Below are 20,751 nucleotides of genomic sequence, written 5' to 3'. Positions count from 1 at the left end.
CATTTGAGTTCTTAGTTCTCACATGGTATGCAGGAATCAGCATTTTAAAAAAGAAACACAGCGATTCTGATGTCTGACAATATAATCACATCAGACTTCTTACCATTTCCATAAAGAGCACCTACTTTTATTCCCAATGGCCATTGTAGGTCCTCTGTCTAGAAGATTCTGAATCATTCTCACACAAAATCTCAGGTCAAAAAGCTCTTCTACCCCAAAAAGCTCTTCTGTGTGGAATGAATAACCTTCTCTCATCAGTCATTTCCAGTATCCCACTCATTTCCCTGAACAGTATTTTACAATATCATATGAGAGTGAATTAATAGGTCTTGTTCCACATGGAGATTCTGAGCTTTTTTTGGTCAGCCCTTACTAATGCTTGTAAAATGTTTATATTCTTTGTACATGGCACAGTGATGACATATATTTATGAACAAAAAATATATTTTTAAAGAATAAACATGGAATTTGCTTTTTTAGAATATTTGATACATAAATATATATGCAGATATCAGAAATTATTTTATATATAATTTTTCATTCTTTTATTTGGAATTATAAAGGTAATATTGACAGCATAAAATATCAGAAAATACAAATACACACACATATAATGGCATCCAAATGCTATAACCTGGAGAAAATATATTTGCTGATAATCTTTAAGGATCTTTTATCTTCTTATACACAAAAATATAGTTTTTCCTCAAAAACAACAAAGTTGTGTTTTAAAATTTGCTTTTTTAAAATTAATAGACTTTATTAATTAGAGAAATATTGGGTTTACATAAAATTGAGCAGAAAGTACAGAGAATTCCTGTATACTTCTTCTCCGTGTTCTACCCTAGCACTCAGTTTTTCTTATTGTTAACATCTTGCATTGGTGTGGTATATTTGTTATAATGGACAAACCAATATTGATACATTATTGCTAACTAAAGTCTATAATTTATATTAGGGTTCATTCCTGGTGTTTTACAGTTTTATATTAATAATTTTTTACAAATACGTAATAGCAAGTATCAACAATTACATTATGACAGGATAGTTTCACTGCTCTAAAAATCCCTTGTGCTTCAGCTCCTAGCAGCCACTTATATCTTTACTGTCTCTACAGTTTTGCGTTTTTCACAATGTCATATATTTGGAATTCTGTACTATGTAGCCTTTTGATACTTGCTTCTTTCAATTATCAATATACAGTTAAGATTCCTCCATGCCTTTTTGGGGGATTTGATAGTTCATTTCTTTTTATTGTTGAATAATATTTAGGTCATTAAATATGAAATGCCTCATTTCAAATCATAAGTGTAGTTTATTATATTTCAAACAAAAAGCAGTACAATTAATCAAAGTATGTGCCTAAACTATCAACACAGTTTTTGCCATCTTAATGGTAGCTTGGTTATCCCAGCAGCGAAGAAGCCTGGAGAGTGAGTGGCAAAGAAATTGTCAAAGGTGTTTTCCATAGCTTATTGAGAATTGAATATTTTTCCTTGCAAGAAGTGATCCAAAGCCTCAGAAGTGGTATTGAGTTGGTGCAGGATCTGGTGAATAAGCAGATGACAGAGAGTTTCCAAGTCCAGCTTCCGTAGTTTGAACAGCATTGTTTGTACAACATGTGGTCGAGTGTTGTCTTGCCAGAGGATTGGCCTGTCTCTATTGACCAATCTCTACTGCTTAATCACAAGCATCCTTATTGTTTCATCCAATTGGTTGCAGTAGAAATCCTCTGTAATTGATTGACCAGGATTCATGAAGCTGTAGTGTATAATACCAGCGCTGTTCCACCAAACAGATACCATTAGCTTTTTTGGATGAATATTTGGTTTTGGATTGTGTTTCAGCATTTCATGTTTATCCAACCATCGTGCTAAACACTTGTGATTCTCAAAAATAATCCATTTTTTCATCACATGTAACAATACAGTGTAGAAATTGCTCACCCTTATGTCGTAACAGCAAAATAGGCAAGCTTCAAGATGATTTCTTCTTTACCTTGCCAATTTGTTTCAAATGGTGCAATATTGTTGGCATAGGAATGTCAAATCTTGCTGCTAATTCACTCATAGGTTGATATGGATTCATTTCCACTACAGCTTTCAGCTCATCATTATCCACCTTGGTCTCAGGTCACCCATGTGGCTCGTTTTCAAGATTAAAATCACCAGCACAGAACTTCTCAAACCACTGATGTACTGTGCATTCATTAGCCACATCCTTCCCAAACACTTTGTTGATATTTTGAGCTGTCTGTGCTGGATTGGTTCCATTACAAAACTCATATTCTAAAATAACACGAATTTTTGACTTTATCTATGGTCTCACAAAAATTACTGTAAAAAAATTTGAAAGTTAATCACAAGTCAAAATGTGCATTTGAAAGACTGAGGATGTACCTTCACAATAAACATTAAACAAGAAGTGTCAAAGTGAAATGTCAGAGATATCAACTGTCAAACTTCATACTTAAGGAAATCAGCCATTTCATACTTAATAAACTTATAATATTCCATTGTATGGATGTACCACAATTTGTTTCTTCATTTACCTATTGAAGGACATTGTGATTTTTTCCACATTTTGGCAGTTATGAATGAAGCTGCTGTAAGTATCTACGTGAAGGTTTTTGTGTGGACTTAAGTATTCACCTCATTTGGGTAAATCCCTGAGTGCAATTGCCACATTGAATGGTATGGCTATGTTTAGCTTTGCAAGAAACTTTCACAGCATCTTCCAAAGTGGCTGTACCATTTTGTATTCCTATCAACAATGAGTTAGAGTCCGTCTTGTTCCATTTCCTCTCCAGAATTTGGTGACAGTGTTTTGGATTTTAGTCATTGTGGAAATGTAGTAATATCTCATTGTTGTTTCAATGTGCAATTACTTAGTGACATATGATATTGAGCAATTTTTCATATGATTACAGATGTCATTTGTACATCATTTTTGGCGATATGTCACTTCACATCTTTTGCCCTGTCTTTTTTTAACTTATTTTGGCAGTCCAAAATCATGTTTTTAATGGCTACATAGGAAGAATGTGGGTTTTCTTTTTTTACAAATATCTACTTTTTGACTACATATAAAATGTAATGTAGGAAAATATTGATGTGGGCCACTTTTTTTTCCCTAAAATATTGTCACATTAATATTTAATATTTAAACTAAAGAGATCTCATAAGTTAAGCAATGTGCCATTCTAAATTTGGAACATACATGATAATATTTAATAAGTCAAATTCAATAACAAACACAGAAGGGCATTTACGGGACTTGTCATTTAATGTGTAACCATAGAGAATGACAGTAAAGTTGGTTTCTGTGATGTAAGACATATAGGCAATATCATAGGTAATTGATTTAAAAGTCTACATTATTAATGGAAAATTATAATTTTATTACTGAGTGTGGAAAAATAATATTTTAGTAAACATCTAACTGGGGCAAATAGATTTTTAAAAAAGAGTTGCAAATTTTGCCTCAGGACATTTAGGATTTGGGCCAACAGACAGTAGAATTGAAAGAGGATGATATATATATATATATATATATATATATATATATGTATGTATATATATATATAGCTATACAATTTCTAATATGTTAATGAGAAAAATTAGTAGGGAAGTACTTTGACATACAAGTAAAGATTCATGTTTTAAAATGTTAGTATTTCTTCTACATTACAATTTTCTGATTCATTTTTAGCAAATGCTATGAATGCTTTATTTTCATACTTAGGATTATAACGTCCTCTTCATGAGCCATAAGGAGAAACAAGAGTGCTGAAGTAATACAAAGAGCATTATGCTTTATCTACTCCTGTAGTCTTATATGAATGTGCTTATATAACGTATTTTCTAATGGGTTCTGACAAATTCAAGAGAAAAAGTTCTGTGGCATGGTTACAGAGTTATATTTAGAGCAACAAAGCCTGGAGAAGAAACTTCACAAAACAGAAACATACAAAATATGCGTATTTTAGTACTCTTGTATAGATATGCTCTGACTCACTAAAACAAAGGTTTTCTCTTCCAGAGAAATCATGTTCACTCACGAAACCTCCTGCTGTATGTTTTCTTGTGTACTTTATATTTTAAAATGTTTTGTTTCTATTTTTTAAACATTGCATCTTAAAGGCACTTAAAAATCCTTATAACTTGTGCAAAACTACACAGAGGTTTGTTAGAATAGTGTAGATATACAGTGAATAATTAAGATGAGAGACATTGGGTATCAATACATTCTTTTCTCTGTGAGGGACCATGGAAAAATAAAAATAAACATGTCCCAGTCCTTGTCCATTAATAGCATGTAATCTAGTAGTTAACTGCTTCAGTAGATAATCTCTATTATAGATTGTCAGATGTTAAATATCCACTTGAAATTCCATTAATAACAGTCATCTCACAATTAACATTTCCTAAACCAAAACTTTTATTTTCATTGCCTCCTAATCCCGATATATTCCATCCACAGCCTTCTCCATCTCAGTTGAAGGCAACCCCATTCTTTCAGTTGTCAGGCCACAAATACTTGGGGACATCCTTGATTCTTCTCTTTCTTTCATAATCCTCTTCCAAACCTTCCAAATCATGGTTACTTTTAAAATGTATTCATAACCTGAATTTTCACTACTTGTATACTACTACCAGTAGATTGAAGCTACCATAAACTTCTAAATTATTATAATATCCTCCTAGCTGCTTTCCTTGTTTCTAACATTGGCCTTCTATTTATTTTGAAATACTATTGTATATTATCCAAATAGTATCCGGAAGGAATATTTTAAAACCTAATTCAGAATATCTTACTCAAATATGATGAGAACATAACATTCATGGCTCTCAATTTCATTCACAGTAGAGCTAAAATCCTTATGTGGTCTAGAAGGAATTGAATGGTCGGCCCCCTGTTACCTCCAGACCCCCTCTCTTCTGCTCATGTAGCTCCTGAAAGTTCCTCTAATACTCCAACATCCTCTTGCCATTGTCACATTGCTCTAGTCCTCTGCCTACAGCTACTTTCCCCCAGATACGTATTTGGCTAAATCATCTTCAACTTTGCTCGTCTCACCTTCTCAGACAGGTTTTCCTTGACTAGTCTAATTAATACTGCAATCTGTGCTCCTTCCACCTATTTCACCTCCTCATGTGTATCACTCCTAATCCCTTTTATTATGCTTTTTTTCTTCATATTTTTTTCTAATTTCTGCTTGAAGATTAAACAATTTCTTTAATTTACGTCTCTTGTCTTATACTTTATCACAGGCAGCTAAAATGAACTGGACATATCCAACTGGAGTCTCACCAACCAAAGCAACAAAGTTCATTAACTAGCCTTTTTATTTTCTATATTACTCTAGATTACAATTAGAGAGAGACCTGTGATCACATGGCTTTGTGCCTGGCTCAGGAAAGAGCAATTCAAGCAAAATACGGTTTTCTCACTAGCAGAAAAGACAGAGAATGGCTAAGATGACTGGAATTTGTGGAGGTGAGAACCATAAAGAAGTGCACTACACAGAGGATGAGTTCTAGGAACTACTAAAAATAGTTACAAAGGTAGTATAGCTCCAAATTCAATAAACGTTTGTTCTTCCAACAAAATTCCCACCTTCTGACTCTCATAGAAGTGTCTATCTCCCTTCTAAATTATCACAATTGCTTTGTATTACAATCATTTATGCTACACTTTACCCTTTCATATTGTGCAGACATTTTGAAGGCAGGTGGTCATGCTCAGCTTTGTAATCCTAATACAACCAATAAACATTTGTTGAATAAAAAATTGATAGGAGAAGATTGATGTCAAGATGTGGAATGCAGAAGCTGCTTAACTTCTACTTTATCTTTAAAGGTAAAGGATCACTTAAACTTTGATATTATGAATATACATCCACACTTTTAAGTTAACTATGCTATAATTTTTAGTAACAGTGAATTATCAAAATTTTCTCTTAAAAATTAACACAATATAATATATATTTAAAATCTAATTAATTGTCATCAGATGTACTCTTCAACAGTGAAAAACTAGTACTAGAGATTCTTTACACCCAATTTTAATGTAAAGCTGATTGTGAGGTGTAATATATGGATTCTATCCAAACTTCAGTATATGATGGAGAAGGAAAATTTTACTAAAAGAATTTTTAGTTGTAAATGATAACTCTCCAAAGTGGCTAATTTCTAGCAGAATTTCCTCTACCATTTAAGTATAAAATATCAGCAGACTGTAACCCTTTTTTTTTTTTTTGAGACAGAGTTTCACTTTGTTTCCCGGGCTAGAGTGAGTGCTGTGGCGTCAGCCTAGCTCACAGCAACCTCTAACTCCAGGACTTAAGCGATCCTGCTGCCTCAGCCTCCCGAGTAGCTGGGACTGCGCCACCATGCCCAGCTAATTTTTTCTATATATATTTTTAGTTGTCCAGATAATTTTTATTTCTATTTTTAGTAGAGACGGGGTCTCGCTCAGGCTGGTCTCGAACTCCTGACCTCGAGCGATCCACCCGCCTCGGCCTCCCAGAGGGCTAGGATTACAGGCGTGAGCCACCGAGCCTGGCCAGACTGTAACCCTTTTGATTACCTCACTTTAGAACTCACTGGAAATGGAAAATGAAAATTCTAATAAGCTTGTAAAAGGTGATGTATCTTAAATAAAACTCACTAACATTTCTTTTGAAAACTTACCTTCTGAAACTCAGTAATATTTCTGACTATTTTACTTTATAGAAATCTAAGATTAAGAAATAGGAAAAAAAGATCTCTACTGAGGTGAAAATTATAGACTACTCGTTACTTGAAAATCTTTTTCCAAATGGATTGGGCCTAATGTCAATATTTAGCTATAAGGTTCCACTTCAGATTCAAAGTTTCATTATCTTCTCAGTTTAAGCCACACTGCATATTTTTTAATATCATGGTCTTCGATTAAAAATGCACTGTGCTATATCAATAACTAAAAGACTATATTCATGAAACATTATTTAAAAATTATTTGAGAGAATTGTTATTTAATAAAACAAAAGTACATTTATCACATTTCCCTGGTAAACTTCAAATTCTAACTTTGTAATTAATAAGGCTTCTTTTCAGATTTAAGACCTTATATGTGATACTGTTTGTTAACCAAAAACACTAATTTATTATTGAAAAAAAGAGAAAAAAAAGCAAACCACTTTTATGCCTTATAATGATTCCTTAAAATATAAATTTTATTTTATCAAATATTTTGAGTAGTTCCATTAAATCTTGTTTGCTAAAATATTATTCATTGTATTTTAATCTATTTTTATCTATTGCTACTACTTTTTCTTTTCTGTTTTTTTTTTTTTTGAGACAGTCTCACTTTGTTGCCCGAGTGCCATGGCGTCAGCCTAGCTCACAGCAACCTCAAACTCCTGGGCTTGAGCGATCCTACTGCCTCAGCCTCCCGAGTAGCTGGGACTACAGGCATGCACCACCATGCCCGGCTAATTTTTTCTATATATATTTTTAGTTGTCCAGATAATTTATTTCTATTTTCAGTAGAGACAGGGTCTCGCTCAGGCTAGTTCCAAACTCCTGACCTCAAGCGATCCACCCGCCTCGGCCTCCCAGAGGGCTAGGATTATAGGCGTGAACCACCGCACCCGTCCATACTACTTTTTCTTTATTAAATTTTCAAAAATATGTGGTAGGGTAAATAATGGCTCCCCCAAAGATACCCACATCTTATTCATTAGAATCTAAGAATATTACCTTATATGATATTAATAAAAGATAGGATTAAGTTAAAGATCTTGAGATGTGAAGAGTGTCTTGGCTTATATGGATAGGCCCAAATTGTAATCACATGTCTCCTTGTAAGAAAGAAGCAGAGGTAGATTTCACACAGACAAGAGAAGGCAATGTAGCCACTGAAATAGATATTGTATGGCCACAAGCCAAGGAATGCTGGAAGAGTCATGGAACACATTCTCCCCTTGAGCCACCAGAGGAAATATGACTGCCAGCATGTTTTCTGTGCATTTAATATTTTTTTGTAAAAATATCACAGACAACTAAGATTTATGGTTTTCAAACTTCTTAGAAATGCTTGTTACTAAACAAACCCCACAAAATTTGTATTTCCTTTTTAAAATTTATATCTTAATTTATTTTTTATTTGAATAGATTTAGGAGGTCCAAGTAATTTTTTGTTACATGGCCAAATTGCATAGTAGAGAAATCTAGGCTTTTAATGTACTCCTCACCTGAATAGTACAATGTACACTAGTACCATGTAAGAGTAAAATGGGTTGCTTGAAGACAGCAGATATTTGGGTTTTGTCTTTTTATCCATCCCATCAATCTGTATCTTTTAAGTGGGGTGTTTAGATCATTTACATTCAATGTTAGTATTGATAAGTGAGTTATTGTTCCAATCATCATGTTGATTATTTCCTAGTTGCTGTATATTCTTCCTTGTTTTACTGTTTTATAAGAGCTGTGAGTTGTTACTTTCCAGTGTTTATATACTGGTGAGTATTGAGCATTATTTTTGATGTTTAGAGCACTTTTGAACATTTATTTTTGGTCAAGTCTAGTGGTGACAAATTTCCTTAGTGTTTGCTTGTCTGGGAAAGATTTTATTTTTCCTTCATTTGTGAAACTTAGTTTTTTACAGGTTACAAAATTCTTGGCTGGGAGTTATTCTGTTTAAGAAAACTAAAAATGGGACCCCACTCCTTTCAGGCTTGTAAGGTCTCAGCAGAGAAATCTGCGGTTAGTTCAAAGGATTTTCCTTGTAAATTACTTGATGCTTTCAGCTCACATCTTCTAGGATTTTCTCCTTCACTTTGACTTTGGCCAGACTGATGACTATGTGTCTTGGTGATGTCCTATCAGCATTGCATCTTCCAAGAGTTTGTTGAATTTCTTGTGTCTGGATGTCTAAATCTCCAGCAATACCATGGAAATTTTCCTTGATTATTTCCTCAAATAGGTTTTCCACACTTTTTGCTATTTCTTCCTCTACCTCAGGTATACTTACGATTCTTATGTTTGTACATTTTACGTAATCCTATATTTCAGAGACTTTGTACATTTCTCTTGATTCTTTTTTTTTTATTTTTGATGAACTAGGTTAATTTAAAAGCCTTTTCTTCAAGCTCTGAAATTCTTCCTACTGCTTGATTTAGTCTGTTAAGAATTTCCACTGTATTTTGAAATTCCGTAAATGACTCTTTAATTTCTAAAAGTTCTGTTATGTATTCTTTTAAACTGTCTATCTCTTTAGGCAGTTTTAGACAATGAATTTTTCATTCATGCCTTGAATTATTTTTTTGATTTCTTTGTGTTGGTCTTCAAGTATCTCATCAACCCCAGTAAGCTTACTTGCAATACATATTTTGAATTCTATATCTGATATTTCAAAAATTTCTTTTTGGTTGCAGTCCATTGCTGGAGAGTTAGTGTAATCCTTTGGTGGTGTCGCAAGAACCTGTTTTTCATATTGCCACAGTACTTATACTGATTTATTCTCATCTGAAACCTCTTCTCTCAGCTCAAATCAGGTTCCTTTGCAGTTCACCTATTCTCCTCTGCCAGGAAGTCTGCTGCTTACTGTAGAGAGGCAGACGTACACTGCCTTTCAGTTCATGCAGCTAGGTATCCACTGTGATGCTGCTAGCAATTTGCATAATTTGGATTTCAGACCCTGTGAAAGTGTTTAGGTGCCAATGGTGGTGGACTACGTTAGTTTCCAGGTCCCTGGATGGTGTGCTTGAGTCCTGGGAGGACCAGACCAAGACCAGGCTGACAAACTTACTCTCAAACTTCCCTGGGTTCAGGTGCTGGCTGTAATAGTGAGGGGCAAGGGTGATTTCCTCCTCTGGAAGAATGCTCGGGAAGAATGCTTGGGAGGAAAGAAGGGAGAATGCACTGTGAGCCTGTGACAGGATGGATGGTCCCGAGTGAAAACAGCCACAGCTGCCTCAACAGCAGTGAGAAGGGGAGGAGTGGAGGAGAATAAGGCTCCAAACAGTGGGGAGCTGGTGCCCTGGTCCCTTTTGTCCTAAGGGGCCCTCTGGCATTGTGTACTCTGCTCTCAGCTGGAAGTGGCCCACCCTGAATGCTCAAGTTCTGGGAGACACACAGATCCCCCAGGACCTAGTAGTTCCCCAAGGCTACTGTAGTCTGAGTAGCTGCTAGGGAGCATTAGCGCTGGTTTCATCAATGTAGAGAACCAGGGGTAGAGATTCCCAGGTTGGGACAGCTACAAAAACACTGTCCATGAAGGGAAGAAAATGAACGACACCCTATGTGCAGAGCCTGAGCATGGTGAGTAGAGTACTATTGCAGGTATGTCCCTCTGCAAGCCTACTACAGGCCATCCCACAGCTCACTCTCATCAAAAGCTCATGCTTGAGAGCAGAGGCAGCTATGTCTGCAGCATTGGGTGGTTGGAGGAAAGGACACACATCCTTTCCTAGACTGCCCAGCTTTAAACTCCCAAAACAGTGCCTTGGGACTGACATCAGAGAGGGTAGGTCCCTTCTTAGTCAGGCTGTGCTGGCAGGAAACTATGGGGAGTGCAGTTTGCTTGAGTATTGGTCACACAGCAGCTGGCTGCAGGATGGTGGGCACCATCCCAGATGTGTGCTAGAAAGTCTGGTTTTCATGCCTCTCCCCAGATGGGTGGGGACTTCAGGTGCATCAAGCCCAAGCTCATCCTGAGGGCAGGGCACTGCCTAGTGTCAAACTCACAAAATAGCCTCTTGGACCTGCGACTAGAAAGGCTGGGGCCTCACCTGGGGAGGCAATGTGGATGAGAAACTGTGGAAAATGCTGTCCACTTACATCTCAGTCTCAAATGCAGCCCACAGCAAAGTAGTGGAGACCTTCCTAGGGATGCATGGTGGTGCCTGAGCTCCTCTATCCCTCCTCAGAACCATGCAGTGTCTGCAGGCACACCTGCAGTATCTAGGCTCTCAGGATGGTGCCCAGCTCAAGCTGCTCTAGTCTCGGATGCCTGTGGGATTCATGAGAGTTCCCTTTCTGGAACAATGCCTTTGTGCAATGGCCAGGCCTCCCTCTATTAGGCTCAATACCTATGTGGGTTGGGGGGTTCTCTTATAGCCAGGATCATAGAGGCTCACCTCACAGAGTGGATTCCTGGCTTTTCTCTTAATGTTTCACCACATCCAAGAGCTTCTCACAGCTGTTAGCCAGCCCCCAGCCAGGCAAATTATCCTGAACCCTCTCTTTACCTACTTTTAGTGTATTGCTGGTGAATCCTAGTGTCCTCTTTTAGATGATCTGTTTGAGATGAGATAATCTGCTTTCTATTCTGGTACCTTTCCATGGAGGAGGCAGGTGCTACCTGTGTCTAGTCGGCCATCTTGATCCAAAATTCATATCTTTAGCAAAGGGTTGAATATTGTTTAAATTGTTATCTTTTCAACTATATTTTTAAATACCTTTGGATGCTATTAGTGCTCATGCAAAATAAAAGGTAAAATATAAGTCAAATTTTTTTTAGTGTTAGTAGGTATATTAGTGTTCTCCAGAGAAAGAGAACTGATAGGATAGATAGATGGAAAGACAGATAGACAGATAGCTAAGTTTATTATAAAGAAATGGCTCAAGCAATTATGTTGGCTGACAATCTGAAGATCTGCAGTTAGCAAGCTGAAAATCAAGAGAGACAATGTTGTAGTTCCAGTCCAAACGCCAGTAAGCTTGAGATCCAGGAGGAGGCAAAATTTCAGTTAGAGTCCAAAGGTAGGGAAAAAAACCAGCGTCCCAGCTTAAAGGCAGTTAGGCAAGAAAGATTTCCTTTTATTTGCAGAAGGGTCAGCCTTTTCATCCTATTTAGGCCTTCAACTGATTGGATGGGCCTCATTCATATTAGGGAGGCCAATCTGCTTTACTCACTCATTCACATCTTAATCTCATCCAGAAACACCACCACAGACACACCGAGAATAATGTTTGACCAAATATCTGGGCACCTCATGGTCCAGTCATGTGGACACATAAAATTAATCATCATACTAGGTAACGTTAAGTTACAAAGTTGAAGATTTCTCTGCTATAGAACAGTTAGAGCCTTCAGTAAGCTAATATCCATTGCTAGTGTGTATAGGAAAAATGTATTTTGAGTGCTTCCAAAATATTTTCACAATATAGTTCCTGTTTTTTGTTGTTGTTATTGTTATCATTTAAATAACAACAAAATAATGTGTCCAATATCTGTTCCATTAGGAATAATTTGGAATACACTTACCTAAATCTCAGAATGATGATCAGTTAATGACAAAAAATTCTGTTAGTCACAAATTCTCTATATCTTCTCATTGTTGAATTTCCAGAAATTTTTTACTTGAACTTACAGTAAATTATTAGCTTTAATTTCTTTATGTAGCTGCTCTTTGTCCTGTTTAGCCAAATATATTAATATTTCTTCCTGAGACTCAGGATTATTTATTTTATAACCAAAATGGAAATGGCGATAACATTAGTCATACTTCTACCTAAGTAATGAATCACATATTTACAGACTTTTTAGATGACCATAATTCCCTAATGAATAGTTCTGATATTTTAGTGTTTCTTGATACACACTCAATTATCTTATATTTTGATACTCTGTTTTTCTTCTGTAGGCCCCATTGCTTTTCTCATAAATGACTGTCTGTATCAGAATGAGCCAATTGTAGATTTGATTTATATCAAATTTATTTGATAATCTGGTGACATTATAAGTAAAATTTTACCAATGAATCATTCTTTTTTTCTGATTTCATCAGTTGGGCATATTTGTTGGAAATAAAATATGAAGGTTTAATATAGTCCAATATTAGTTTTATGAAAATTCTTGTCTTTACTTTGTGGATACTTTAATGGACAATTGCCACATAAGTGTAACCATTAAATTCTTACTGCTTATTCATGAAGATAACATAAATACTGGTTTTACTTTTTGGTAGTCTGATTGTTTCAGCATGTTGTATTGATAGTTTTAGGCCAACTGTTCAGTAATCTGATTGTGTCACTGTATTTAAAATTTTAAAGTAAATATATTTTTGACATTGTAAAATATTAATAAATTAAAACCTTCTCTTTTTGGAAGGTTTAATGTAATTACCAAGAGTATTTGTGGTGATAATCAATATGCTAAATAAAACAAAGAAGTCCTTATATTTAATATTTTGAATTGCCAGCAAGCAGTCATTTCCATGCTTATTAAAATGTTGATCATCACTATTAAAATATTGATCATCACTATTCCCTGATTAAATTGGCTCATCTTCAGTGGAATATTTTCAGAATTTGCAATATGATTCTCTATGTCTAAATCTACACTTACTTGAAGTTACAGTAAATTAAATTTACAATAAATTATCATTAGAAATTATAATTATTTCTAAAAGCAGTCTAGAACTCCAATCTACATTGATGATTTTCTTCTCATTACTCTTCTAGATACATGCATTAGCATTATACACTAGCCTTTTTGGTGTCCCCTTCAAAGTCATTATGTTCATTTCAGTTGATGGGCACATTTACATAAGTGAACTATGCAAATGAGAAGGTTGCATGAGACAATTTATAAATTCCCTTAGTTAAAACCATGGGAGAGAAGAATAAAGGAAGTAGACAAAGACTACAAGGAGAAATAAGGAAAGATTAGAAATCAAGAGAGGCAGATAAGTTGAGCTGACCACTAGTGTCAAATGTTGCAGTGTGTGTCATAATTGTAGTTGCCATGTTCAATGTTAATTCTCTCACCAGGGTAATTTTTTAAAGATATACTTTCATATCTTCTGCTTCTGCCATGCTGGTCTCTTTTATAAATGGAATTTTGTAGATTGGAAGAATGTTATAGATGGAGAAGAACTCAGAAATCATTTAGTTCAATCATCTAATTTTTCATAGATTAAAAAAAAATGAAAGTCAAATAGTGTGTCCCAAATTCCTTAGCTAGCAGAACCCTGACAGAACCCAATATTTGGCTTCCTCATCAAGAGTTCTCTATTTTCTCATTTACTCTTTTCTTTTGTGTTTGGTTTTCTTCCCCTCTTTCCTTAGGAGATACTCAGAGAAGTGTAAACAGAATAAGGTGCTTTTTGTAAGCAAATGATTAAGAAAGTGAATCATTAGTTGCTGCTATATTTTACTGCTATGAAGGGCAGGCTTGTGGGAGTGTTGAGTTGACACTTAGCATTTTCTTGAAACAATGTGTGCTTTTGCGTAATCAGGTTTATTATTGTCATAAGGGCCAATAAGGAGGGAAGATTCCATTTCCTTGCCTTTCTTTTGTTTCCTCAAGGAAGGACCAGGATGCAAAGGCCTTTATACCTGTGCTAATAAGGAAAATGCCAGATGATGTGTTTTATCTGCTACCTCACAGTCAGAGCCTTTCTGCACTTATCTCAGGCTCAGTTGTAATGGATACTTGTTCCCGTCCTAATATTACACATGACCAGAAAGAAGGCAATGGTGAATACCTTGAATAGAAATCTTAAATGCTGTGTATTTGCTAAGAATGGAATTATTCACTTCTCTTACAAAGCTCAGGATCAAAAGGATCAGACCAATGATGCAACAAAAGCAAAACAATTATAATAGCAATAACTAATTATCTATCATTTCTCACTTTGTACCATGCACAGCTCTATAAACACCTATTATTATAATATTATCTCCATTTAACTGATGAAGAAACTGAAGCATTGACAAGTAATTTTACAAAGCCACACAGCTAAATTCACTGTTATAAGCTAACAAATTATTTATGAGTTTATATAATTTTCCTTCATCTTATGTAAACTACCAAAAAGATAATTATATGTATAATAATTTAAAGTGTATTTAATTTTAGATATAAACTATCATTTATCATACCATCTTAATGACACTTCATAATATTAGGGAAGCTTTTAATACTTCTAAAATAATATTTAATTCAAATATCTATTAAAATCTACCACTATGAATATATCCTAAATAATTTATCAAAAAGGTAATAATACATTTATGTTCTAAGATATTCATTAGAACATTAAATATAATATAAAACATTGAAACATAAATGTTTATTATTAGAGAACTAGTTAAATGAATAATGACACATCTGTGTGTGCCATATGTAGTATACTATATAGCCCTTAAAACAGAAGTTTTGAAAAAACTGCTACTATCATAAGGTAATGAACATGATACAGTATTCTTTTTATTATTTCAACATATTATGGGGGTACAAAAGTTTAGGTTACATATATTGCCCTTCTCCCCCCAACCCCCTCCCCCGAGTCAGAGCTTCAAGCATGTCCATTCCCCAGACAGTGCGCATCACACTCATTATGTAGGTATACCCCCATGATACAGCATTGAATGGAGTAATGATATTGAGAAGATATGCTGAATAAAATAAATATTTTACATCCAATATGATCAGGCTCACATACATGCAGAGAAAAGCAAAAGAAAGAAATACACCAAAGAAGCTATAAGTGGTTATCACTAGATAATGGGGTCATGGGATATTTTTGTGTATGTCTTTATACTTTTCTTTATTTTTCTAATTTTATACTGTGTACATAAACAATAAAATTTACTTAAAACATTATTTATTTCTTGGCTCAAATATTCTTAGTAGAGTTGTTATTTCTGAATGAATTAAGTTAGTAGATGCAATAATGCTTTATGAAAAAAATGTATTGATCTTATACTCACAAGATTTATTACCTGATTTTTAGCTTCTGTGCAAAAAGTGACATTTCTTTTTTTTTCTAGTTTAATAATTTTATTTTTATTTCAGCTCATTATGGGGGTACAAAAGTTCAGGTTATATATATTGCCCATGACCCCCATCCCCCCGAGTCTGAGCTTCAAGTGTGTCCATTCCCTAGACAGTGCACATCACACTCATCACGTAGGTATGCACCCATCCCCTCCCCCCACCCCAATCCCCCCCAGTCAGAACTTCAAGCGTGTCCATTCCCCAGACAGTGCACATCGCACTCATCAAGTAGGTATAAAAAGTGACATTTCTTTAGAAAATAATATTTAGGATCATCTCCAGATGTAATATTTAAATAAAATTCACCTATAATTATCAACTAAAAAAAAGTAAAAAGTAAAATTTTGATTAAAGAAACTCTAGAAAGTTTATGAAAAGGTTATAGGTTTTATATAACATAGACTATTTAAAATATAGAAATATATAGACATTATGTGAAATTTTGATTGACTATAAAATTTATTTAACTTAAAATATTTCCCAACTTTTGGAATAAAGGCAAGTCATGTGAAAGAAAACTGCTAGAGGCAATTGAAGGTTTGTTAGTCATGTTCTAGGGAATAACCAAAAGTAGTTACTCATGCATTTTCATCTATTAAACTGTCTGAAGCTGTCTTTCTCTACAATGAGATTAATGGTGTGAATGATACTTCTGAAGAAAGTTACTATACATTGTTATTCAGGCAATATGCAAATACATTTCATATAATGATGGCTATTATATTTTAGAAAGATTTTCTGCAGTTTTTAAAAAGTTTTTTTGTGTCATATAACAAATGCAGGCTATTTTGTGGATAATCAATTATACTGAACATTCATTTCCTGGAACATCCCCGCTAGGTAAATTTTTCCTAAATTTGTGTAAGGTGTATGTGTTGCAAATATAACCAAACTAGAAAATCTTTCCAAACTTATTTTCTTGGTAGAATTTTCTCCTTTCTTGGTAAACTTCCTGGTAAAATTGGTCAGACGTACCAGAATCTAGAGATTTGACCAGGTTATTAAGTGGCTAAGCACAGATAGCATAGCAAAAGGACCCACGATTTAGTTTAACTTAATTTTAAATATGGATAAAATATACTTTGCATGGTGATGATTTCTGAACTAGCTTGCTTTATTCATCTCCTCTGACTTTTTCCATTTTACAACAATTGACCACCCACTACCTACAACCATAATTGTCATTTGCTACATTAATGCCAACACAAGGGAGATGAAGACATTAGCTTGGCTCTGCAAGAGGAGAAAAAGTCTTGTTTCTAGACTTCTGCATTAGCTATTTGTAGTCATAAAGGGAAATTTACTAATGTTTTGATAATTTAAGACTAAGTCTACTTAAGATAGTTACAAAATTAACTGGCATTGATAGACCTGAGTGGTGTCATCTTCTACTAGTTTGTGCTCAAATCACATACAATTAATATGGAAACTGACGTTGGGGTCCAAGTCCCTATGAGTTGTAATATTCTCCCCACACTTCAATTAGTTATCTAAAAGTTGTGTTTAATACTCTGTTGGCCCTGCTACAATGTGGCTCCTTGAAGGAGAGAGAAGTCTTTGATCTTTATAGGCTTAGTGTATATCACAGAGGGCATGTTATTGATGATCAATAAATATTTGCCGAAATGAAAATAAGTATTTAAGTAGAATTATTTGCCTAGTGGACACTGTACTGATTAGATATATTTTAATTTTCACATGCATTTTTTGATTATAGCCTCAAATTATAATTCTTGAAAATTTGAAATAAAGTGAATATACTTAAATCTGTGTTATGAAATACATTTTGGGTAGCTCTGCCTTGGCCAAACCAAGTTCCAACAGAGTGCTTTTGTGATATTCTTTTATTTATGATGTAATTCCAACCTTGGCCTTTGAAGTCAACATTATGGTAAATCAGCTGAAACTTAGAACTAAAAAATTCTACTGCATACTATACAAAATAATGAAAACTGTGAAAACTGATAAAAAATTCCAAATAGAAATATTTTATTTCAATGTAATGAATATTGATGTGGACCCAGCTATGTGGATTTTCTGTCCAATGCAATGATATTAATTATGTAACACAGCTTCCTACATATTAGCAATAGATAGGTAGTTTTTAAAGGTCAAAATTCCTTAGCAAAAATAAATTCTAGAAATATTATGCAGGATAGCCCAAAATAGGAGTTGTGAGTCAGGCTTTCATTTAGTCTGCATCTTTACAAAGAAAGCAAAGAATAATGTTGAGGCAATTATCCAGACAATTTCTTTATTTTTTTTTTTTATAAAAAGAAAAACCTTCTGGTTATAGAAGTGTGGATTTGGGCTGCTTTATTTTTGAACCAGGTTTATTTTTGATCAATAGCCTGTGTAACCTATATGAACTATATAAGTGTTTTGTCTTCTAGCACTCTTAATTATTATAGACACAGCCTTAAGTTTCATCTATAATACTAAAGTTGAATTTCAATTTTAGTGTAGTCAAAAAATAATGAAATGTACCAATGAAACTCTCTAACTGCTTCCTAATATGTTTATTCTTCTAATTATGCAATGTGTTTATTAAATACTCATTATATGTAAGAGATACAGTAACATGATGTATTTTGCTGAAACAAAAATAGCGTCAGCTTCATTGGCTAAATGCTTAATCTAGAACTTTGCTATATGTTGTAATTATTTTGGCAGACATAACTTCAATCCCTTTGATCTCTGCAGCAAAATTTCAGGTTACAAATATACATTACAGGACTTACAAACACTAACTTAAGAGTCTGCAGCTGTTCGTGTTATTGTCTGTATATATCTATATGATATATGCACTCTATTCCCTAAAACCCTAGTGGAGCTTGCTCATAGGAAAATTTTCTCTATGTTTAATATCACCGACACTGCAGCCTCTTTGTGAAGTTCCATGGTATGTTCCCCACCCATTTTTTTATTTGATGCCAAGAAACAAGGGAAAGGACTCCTTCCTGTATTCTCAGTAAAATGCCTCAGACATATTGGTCCCTTGGTTCTTACCAATCCCAATAAAATCAAATTTCACCTTTGTTTTCACACACCTTGTCTGATACTTCCTCATGAGACTAGTTGTATAACTGTTACTTCTAGTGGCAATCAAGAAAGCTGAACAACAACTTCTATAACAATTGACTCCGAATGGCTAGGAGTTGATTAATAACTGACAACTTTCCTAATTTTTGTCCCCAGATCCAATTTAGAACCAATCACATAGGATGCCCTGCTTCTAGATAACCAGCCTCCAGCTTCCCCATGCCAGCAGCCTCCCATCAGGGTACATCTGAAGCCTCTGTTTCTTTTTCTGCTATAAAGCTTTTCCACTCCTCTTGCTGTCTTTCAGTCCCTGCCCAATGAAAGTGACAGTGGCTGCCTCCCTTGCGACAGCAAGCTCAGAATAAGTAGTCTTTGCTTTTCTCATTTGGTTGGTCTTCATTTATTTCCACAATATTGTGTGTCTTTGTGCACGTGTATGAATTATGCAAAGAATGCTAGACTAGAATAAATATGCTAAGATTAGAGACTGACTTTTGTGGGAACAAAAACTTAGTTACCTGCTTGGGGTTGAGAATATAGAGAAATTCACAATTACTTTTTCTTCATTTCTCTCCACTTATAAACAAAATGGGTACAGGAGGTAGCTGTAGGTTTGATTTCTGAAATGTGCAGTTATAGCAGACCCAGTTCCAGCTTTCTAAAAGCACGGTAGCTATGAAAGAGTGATAAGATGTGTGCCTTCCCTGGCCAAGGACTCTTGGCCAACTGTAATTGCTGAAACTCTTAAAGTAGATTCCATAACTGTTGTAATGCAGGTGCCACAATTACTTTCAAACTATAGAGTGTGACACCATAAGCCCTTCATTTATTTTACATCTAGTGGTCTTGGCTAATTGACTAAGATGGAGCTTCTTTAGTTGGTTTAATCATGCAACAAACATTTATCAAGCATGTGCATAATGCTTAGAAACTGTGAGTGAATTAAACATATAAACATTTTTGACATGTGCCCTCCAGGAATTTTTCTCTGATTGTGCATTTGATATCCACATATGAAAAGTTAAATAACAGGATAAAGCAATTATATGCCAGATGTCACAGGAAGTATGTGGTTAAGCCTCCAATTAAGACAAAATGCTGGTTAGGCTTCTTAATTGCTACAAAAGTATATCAACCTCTTCATGAGTTCACTATTATGACTTTGCTCCTAGGAAGTGCAAGTACAAGCACTCCAGGCCCTGTCATAGACTGTACCTGTCTGCTCTTATCACATGTATAGTAAGGGGAGTTGGCTTCGCTCCCCGCAAAGAGGTTTTTTCTTCTGATCAGGTCTCTCAGGCAGGGGTCATCGCAAAGGATGAAAAAACAGTAGGAAACAGAAATAAAAAATAATAGTAATAATAATACACAGAGCCAAAGATATAGTTTATAAAGTAAAGGTTTATGAAAATAGACAAAGGAGGAGTCCGTATGGATATATTTCTTCCCACAAAAATATATCAAAGACTGAAACTGCACACAGGTACTTTATAGGGTAGATACAGGCTCCCGTAACAGGCAGTTTGCTTTAGGGTCAAAGTCTTCTAAAAGGCTACTACAGATCCTTCAACTAACTGTATCTAGGGGAACAATGAGTTACAAAATCTTCTTGGGGCAAACTTCTAAGTTTTATGATAAGGCTATTACTTTAGCAAAAAACAGAGACATCTTGGCTCCGGTGATGGTGTTCTTGGAGACAGAGAGGATCTCAGAAGTCAACATGAGCTGTGCTTTGTGTTAATTACTTTAACAGCATGGTTCCGCTGGGCCCCGCTTGGGCATTAGCATATCTATTTGATCAGCTCTCATCTCCGGGGGTCTTCGTAGGTCAGCACTGGCAACCTTTTGGTCCTAGGTGAGGCCTGTCTTGTCTTTCAAAACAGGTGAGAACCAGAGGCCCAGTTTACAGCTGTCTCTTTGAAGAGCAGCTGCTAC

The sequence above is a fragment of the Lemur catta genome, chromosome 10 (genome assembly GCF_020740605.2).
Source record: "Lemur catta isolate mLemCat1 chromosome 10, mLemCat1.pri, whole genome shotgun sequence".
Lineage (NCBI taxonomy): Eukaryota > Metazoa > Chordata > Mammalia > Primates > Lemuridae > Lemur > Lemur catta.
Note: the sequence above shows the minus strand (reverse complement) of the source record.